The 8120-nt window shown below is 46.9% G+C and overlaps 1 long non-coding RNA gene across 1 annotated transcript; it reads right to left on the reverse strand.

The window, feature by feature from the left end:
- Positions 1 to 2805: 2805 nt before the first annotated feature.
- On the reverse strand, positions 2806 to 5356 carry LOC308590825. The gene is made up of 2 exons (XR_014009921.1): positions 4283 to 5356; positions 2806 to 3060 (listed from the first exon to the last, which is right to left on the reverse strand). It is a non-coding gene; the product is annotated as an uncharacterized lncRNA (long non-coding RNA).
- Positions 5357 to 8120: the final 2764 nt, after the last annotated feature.

Raw genomic sequence — 8120 nt, forward strand, 5'->3', positions numbered from 1 at the left:
AACAACTTTCAGAGTGTCCTGGTTTTTACTTTTTGAAATATGGCAGCCCTATCTTTATAGAACTCAGCAATGAGAAGAACGGGGGCAGAACTAGCATTAGTTAGCTCCGCCTGTCATTGGCTCTGCCTCTACCTACCATTGGTCTCTCTGCCTTCCACCCATCAGGCCCCATGCGAGAGCCAGTGTGGTGTAGTGGTTAAGAGCGGTAGTCTCGTAATCTGGGGAACCGGGTTCGCGTCTCCGCTCCTCCACATGCAGCTGCTGGGTGACCTTGGGCAAGTCACACTTATTTGAAGTCTCTCAGCCCCAATCACCTCACAGAGTGTTTGTTGTGGGGGAGGAAGGGAAAAGGAGAATGTTAGCTGCTTTGAGACTCCTTAAAGGGAGTGAAAGGCGGGATATCAAATCCAAACTCTTCAAATCCAAACTCTTCAATTACCACTACGGTGCCCATAATAATTTTGAATGGAGTCTATCAGGTGAGAATAAACTCTTTGGGCTTCCCATAGGCATCTTGTGGGCCACTAAAAGAACATAATGCTGAGCCTTTCATCTGATCTAGCAGGACTCTTCTTCTTACACTTTTCAAGTTCATTTAGTATTTATGAATTATTACTGCTTGCAAGTGGAACCACATGAAGGGTAACTGTAGCCTAACACTTTCTCTTCAAATACCTCAATACTTTTTTGTTTTGTTATTGTTATTATTATGATTAAATTTATTTCCCACCAAGGTAAAAACACGCCCAGGGTAAAAACACATTTAATGTTTAAAAAAAACATTTAAAAACAATTAGATTAAAAAAAACAAATTAAAGAAATCAAAAACATCTAAAAGCATTTTAAAAATCACCCTCCAAGCTAGTCATTTCAAAGTTACCATTAACAGTATCTTTCAGCCATCAAATTATTGGGTAAACAAGGTTGTTTTAAAATTCCTCCCAAACATTAATAATGAGGGAGATGGATGTGTGGGGAACTGCCACACAGAAGCTCTGTAATGGGTGAAGTTCAGCCAGGCAGTAGCCATTAAAAATATAGTTATATTTGATATGGAAGTCTCCGCTCACTGAAAACTGGAGAGGGAAGATTAACAGAGCAGTCCTGTGCATGTTTGTTCATGTTTACCGCATTCAACTGGGACTCACTCTTACGGGTTGTGGCTTCCGCTTCAGAGTTCTTAGCCCCTTTTTCTCTTGCCCCCAAGCTTTTTTCTTCAGATAAAAACTTAGTTCTCCACACCTATGTTTGAGGGCCCACAAGTTGTGTCCCGGAGATGCACTTTGTTTGAGCAAACTGCTGTCTCTTATCATTTCAGTCACGGCAGCTGTAACACAGACGGAAAAGGCCTAATGAAGGGCAGTGAAGTCCTGGGGAGAAATGGGACTTTAAAAACACGGTTACCTGCCACATTAGGAATTGTGCCACATATCACAGGCGTCAAACCCTTCAGCTATAAAAATGGCAGCTGAAGTAAGAAAGAAACAGGGGGCTTCCCTGGTATTTACATAATAAATCTGTTAAGGAGTCAGCAGAACATCATCATCGTTGTGTTATATATTTAACAAAGCCATCTTTCCCCAACCCAGTGTGCCCCAGATATTTTGGACTACAACTCCCATCAGCCCCACCCATCACCATCACAGGTTGATGGCAGCTTTTATGCAGCCTAATGGAAGTTTTAGTCCAAAACCTATGGATGGTACTAGATTGGGGAAGGCTGAACCAGAGGTACAGAATACCACCGTGTAATGTATAAATCAGATGTTGCCAATCTTTTGTGAGCACACTTGGAATTTTGAATACAATATTGGGAGGGTGAGGTAAGCTCCACTCTGCATAATCAGTAACATGATGTGGCGCGCGCGCGCGCGCGCACACACACACACACACACACACCATTTGAATGTCAATGCCCCTCAACTTTGGGGGAGGCAGCCCCCTCAAATATTTTATAGCGGGTGCTGAAGGGACCTCTGCCCCTAGGAGTTGGCTCTGATGCACCAGTTACATAAAGGCTGCCATGGGGTGTGGGTGGGTGTGTAATAACACAAAATGGCTGCTGTGCGAGTGTGCCGTAACTCAAAATGGCTACCACATCTAAAAGGGCACTAAAAGAGACAGGGCCACAAAATGGTGCAGGCATCTCCCCCGTCAACCGCACCCAGCGATTGGTCGGTGGGGAGGAGAAGGACCTATATCAGGCACTGCTGCCCTCAAACACAGAGAGAAGTTATTTCTACCTTTTTTGGCAATGTTTCAGTGCCCACCTTGCCTCCTTCTACCACCAGCCCATTTGTTTTATTTCAGATCTTCTTATTGTCCTGATTGTGCTTACACAGAACGATTGCATAATTACACAGTCGTTGTGTTTGATATAAACAAAAAAACCAAAGTCAATACAATTTGAAGAGAAGAGTTGGATCAGACTCAATGGTCCATCCCATCCAAAACTGTGCTCCCTACAAGCTACGCCCTTCCAAAAAGCCCATCAGCAGAGCATGAAAACAGCTCTTCCCTGCTGGATGTCCCCAAAATTATCTGCTATTCAGATGTACACTGTGTTGCAGTCAATGTTAGCCCTACTCAGAGTAGATCCATTGAAATTCAGGGACATGACTCTTGAAGTTTATTGGTCTGACGTGACCCCCGCTAATTGATTTGCGATCCTCAATTAGCGATTTATGGCCGCCCGGCACACTTCCGCTCCGCAGCTCTCAGTCACGCCTCAGCAGAGTTTAACACAGCGGTGTAAAACTGTCACGTAGCTTGGCTTAGCTTCCAGACAAACACACACAGTACAGGTTTGTCTATTTACAGTCGTTTATTCCAACAAATCTCCGGAAAAACCAGGACTGCTTGCAGCCATGACAAAACTGCTCCTTTCCCCTCACAGCACAGAGTGAGAATAGCAAACTCCTCCCAAACTCCTCCCAGCTTCGAAAGCTGACGTCAGAATGGTGTGGCATCATGGGAACAACTTAACCTGTTAAGTTCCAAACTCAACACCCCCCCTTGCCGCACATTCTGACAAGACCCTTTTGAGTTCAACACCTTCCCCTTTGCCTTGTGCCCCTTCCCGGCATCTTTTCCAGGCACCTGTTGAACCCCTTCAACACTCCCAGAATCACACTGTGCGAAACTTGCCCACGCACTTGTGGCTTGGTACCTTTCAGGTGGAACGCCCTTTGTTGTGCGACTAGACCTTCTGGGCACAAACTCAGATGTTACCTCTGACTCACCGCTACTAGGAACTGTGTCCTCAACATCACGGGATTCCCCCTCTGACTTAAAGCGTCTTCGAATCCTCTCCATTACACTCACAGGAGAACTAGGCTCGCTTTTGGGTGTTCTCTTAACATCTTGTTGAGAAACTACCGATACCTCCTCCTGTTCCTGACTTTGGTCAGTTACCTGATCGTCATCATCGGATTCTGAATCCTGATCTTGGACCTGGTCCTCATCACCGGGATCAGCCTCTGCCTCCCTTTCCTCATCAGAATCAGATAAACATTCTGAGAGCACATCACGCATGACAGCAGGTTTTGACCTTTTATCCTGCTCATAGAACTCAGCGTGTTTACTGATCAGTAACTTACTCTGATCACCTGATGGAAATGCAAACCTCCATGCACGTGCTTCTGGCTCATACCCGCAGAAGATCATTTTCCGGAACTTGGATCCATCTGGCCCCTGCAAAGCAGTAGGTACTGGCACAGATGCACCTGACCCAAACATACGCAAAAAATGAATCTGGGGTTTCCTGCCATGCAACAACCCAAACGGTGTGTCCCCTACCATGGAATTGTAGGTCCGATTCCAGGTGAAGCTCACATACCTGATTGCCTCCAGCCAAAACCTTGGAGGTAACCCAGAATCTGCCAGCATCACCTGTGCAGCCTTAACCAGAGCCTGACGTCTCAGCTCTGCCACCCCCCCCCCGATTGGGTGAAGTCACTGAGTGACGTATCCCTTTCTTGCGAAAGAACTTCTGCAAAGCAGAACCTGTTGACTGGGCTCCTCTGTCACTTGTGACAGCTTGCACCCTGGTGGAAAACCTTTGTTCCACCTCCTCAATCCACCCTTTGATCAGCTGTGCTGCATCATCCTTGGATTTGAGACCAAGAGTCCAGGTATTCTGTGTAAAATCATCCTGCACCGTCAGCAGAAACCTTGACCCTCCCAGACTTGGTTCCCTTACAGGACCCCACAAATCTATGTGAACCATTTCAAAAGGTCTTGTGGTTACCCTCTCCTCTTTTGGATAACTGCATCCTTTTACCTTTGCCAGTTTGCAAGTTTCACATTTCACAGCATATCCACATTCTGAAATTTGACAACCTTTGGAAACCTCAGGCAGCACCTGTAGTTCTTCTAGAGAACCATGAGCTGTTCGTGCATGCCAAGCATGGACACATGAATCATGATTGGGAATTGTAGCACGCAGTGCTTGTGCTTTCTCAACCTTCCCATCACCCTCCAGAGACGTTTTAAGAATGAAGAGATCATTCTGCCCCTTTTTAACCTTGGCAAATATCCTCCCTCCTTTGGAGATTGTGCAGACAGCATCTTCGAAACAAACCTTAAACCCCTTTTTTAACAAATAAGGTACAGACAAAAGGCAGTGGTGCATCCCTGGAACGGTACAACACTCCAACGTCTCCTGTAAAACAGAAAAATGCACATTTACAGTATTAGTCACATTTCTTTTCTGTCCATTTGCGAAGAGAACAGTCTTCCCAGCAGGAATTGCCTTGCAATTCCACATCTCGACAGCAGGAGTCTCTGGAATCAAATTGCAATTAGCTGCAGAGTCAATTACAAAACAAAGCTCTGAGCCTGTCCCACAGCCTTGCTCAAACAAAGCAAGACTGGCCGTGAGTTGATACGTCTCTTCCTGGCACCTGGCACGTCCACCAGCCTCAGTCCCACGCCTGGTTGTTTTTCCAGACCGGTTGCCATGGAAACCCGACTGGTTCCCATGAGAGGTGTCCTTGAAGCCTTCCTGTGCAGCTGCTCTCGCTCTCTGTGGGCAGTCTCGACGCAGATGACCCGTTGCATTACACACGTAGCAACGACGAACTCCAGTGGAAAAACACTGCCCGGGGCTCTTTCCAGCTGGCTTGGCCCTCCTTCTTCCGGAAAAGCACTCCTTGCCAGATCCGCCCCCTCTGAACTCCACTCCAGCACGCACAGTGGAAAACTTTTCAAACTTGCCTTTGGAATTCTCCGCCCCCCCGACTTGCTCACTAGCACTCCTTGAGGCTAAATCATCAGGAACAGGGGCTCCAGCCATCTCTAGGCTTCCAGCTTCCATCTGCCCTTGGCCCCCTGCTGAGTCTTCACACAGACGTTTCAGCACTCGCCAGGCCTCACACGCAGATTCAACGCTTCCCAGGTGATGTTGCAAATTAGCATGAACACCTGCTCTCAACATGCAGATCTCAGCTCTCACAGCTTTCTCCCTCTGCAATTTCTCCTCCAGAGAAACAGACTCCAGCTTTCCTGCATCTCTGTCCACCAGCTGCACTGGTTCTCTCTGGGATATGTCCCAAATCTCCGTGGCTAAAAACCACGCTCTCACCCTTTTTGCCCAGGTATTCCACGCTTGGGCGGTGAGTTCTTCAAGCTGTTCAAACGGAGCTTGATACACCTCCTGGCCATCCGCCATGTTCTCCCGTCCTCCCCAGGCGCCCCAAGCTGTACTCACACATCACCAGCTCCTCTGGCGTGGAGAAACGATTCCCTGCTGCTCTCAGCTCCGCAGCATTCAGCACAGCGTCTTTCAGCTTGCCGCTTGCCTCCGACTCCTGCCGTGCTTCTCTGCTCTACACCGCAGATCAAAGCTTTCGGCAGCCTCCAGTGACAGCTTTACGATCGGTGATTAAGGTTACCCATAACCTCTTGAAGTTTATTGGTCTGACGTGACCCCCGCTAATTGATTTGCGATCCTCAATTAGCGATTTATGGCCGCCCGGCACACTTCCGCTCCGCAGCTCTCAGTCACGCCTCAGCAGAGTTTAACACAGCGGTGTAAAACTGTCACGTAGCTTGGCTTAGCTTCCAGACAAACACACACAGTACAGTTACAGATGGGTAGCCGTGTTGGTCTGCCATAGTCAAAATAAAAAAATTCCTTCCTGTAGCACCTTAAAGACCAACTAAGTTAGTTCTTGGTATAAGCTTTCGTGTGCATGCACACTTCTTCAGATACACACAGTACAGGTTTGTCTATTTACAGTCGTTTATTCCAACAAATCTCCGGAAAAACCAGGACTGCTTGCAGCCATGACAAAACTGCTCCTTTCCCCTCACAGCACAGAGTGAGAATAGCAAACTCCTCCCAAACTCCTCCCAGCTTCGAAAGCTGACGTCAGAATGGTGTGGCATCATGGGAACAACTTAACCTGTTAAGTTCCAAACTCAACAATGACTATGTTAGGCCCATTAATGTTAGTGGGTCTACTCTGAGTAGGACCAGCATTGGCTACAGCTCTTTCTCTGAATGTTGAAGTTCTTTTTCTGCTCTCATGCCTAATAACTGCAGCTGCATCTATTCTTCACAGCTTTGTCTAATCCGCTTTTAAAACCATCTAAGACAGTGCTCATCACTGGATCTTGGGGCAAGCAAATTCCATAAATTAATGATGCATTGTGTCAAGAAGTACTTTCTTATAAGAACACTGGTCTGGCTCTCAAGCAGAGTTTTGATGCTGGCTTTGAAATTGGAATATATTTCCAGCTCTGGTGCCAGAGAGATCCAAAATATTAGGTGGGGGGGGGGGAGGCAGGAGGCAGGAGGCAGGAAGAGCCACACTATGTATTCAACGTTACTCCTACTGTAAGTGGACTTATTTAAATGAATGGGCATGACTTAGGTCCATTAATTTCAATGGGTCTACTGTGTATATAATTTAGTTGGTTACAACCAAGTATATATTTTACTTGGGTGGCTGCTGTTCAAATGCCCGCAATACCTTTAAAACCAGTTTTTGAAATTTCATTTGCCCCAGCTGCAGCCAAACATGTCTCTCATACATTGGTTTCTACAGCCCCAGCAGGTGTTGCTACCGTCTAGGAGCTTGACCTCACCAGCAAAGGCACACTCCTCCATTGTCACCTATGACAGATGGATGCTAATGAACCAGCTTTAATTATTACTACAGTGGTCCCTCGCAAGACGAAATTAATTCGTTCCGCGAGTTTTTTCGTCTAGCGAATTTTTCGTCTTGCGAAGCACGGTGTCGGAAAAGTTTTGGAAAAGCTTCAAAAATCGCCAAAAACCTCAAAAAAGGCTACCACACCACGTTCTATGAGTTGCTCCTCGAAGTCAAGTCGCAACTGTATTAAGGGTGTTAAGAAAAAGGAAACAAACTTGCAAAAAACGCAAGACGTTTTCGTCTTGCGAAGCAAGCCCATAGGGAAATTCGTCATGCGAAGCAGCTCAAAAACCACAAAACCCTTTCGTCTAGCGAGTTTTTCGTCTTGCAAGGCATTCGTCTTGCGGGGCACCACTGTAAAGTCATACCTCGGGATAAATACGCTTCAGGTTGAGCGCATTCGGGTTGCACTCTGTGGCGACCCAGAAGTAATGGAGCTCGTTACTTCCGGGTTTCGCCGCTCACGCATGTGCAGACGGTCAAAATTACACCACACGCATGCGCGGAAGCGGTGAAACGCAACCCACGCACGCGCAGACACGCTGTCATGTCTTACGTTATGTTCAGGATGTGAACGGGGCTCCGGAATGGATCCCATTCGCATCCCAAGGTACCACTGTACTTGGAGAAATAACAGAATATGGGGAATAGAAATAGACAGGTAGCCAGTTTGGTGTGGTGGTTAGAGTGTTGGACTTGAGAGACCAAGGTTCAAATCTCCACTCCGCTATAAAGATCATGAGTTGACCTTGGAGCAGACACTGCCTCTCAGCCTAACCTGCATCACAGGGTTGTTGTGAGGATAAAATGCGGACAGGGAGAACCATGCATGCCACCTTGAGTTCATGGAAGGAAAGTTAAGCTATTAATGTAATACAGTGGTACCTCGGGTTACAGATGCTTCCGGTTACAGACGCTTCAGGTTACAGACTCCACTAACCCAGAAATAGTATCTCGGGT

The sequence above is a fragment of the Podarcis bocagei genome (assembly GCF_964188305.1).
Source record: "Podarcis bocagei genome assembly, chromosome: 7".
Lineage (NCBI taxonomy): Eukaryota > Metazoa > Chordata > Lepidosauria > Squamata > Lacertidae > Podarcis > Podarcis bocagei.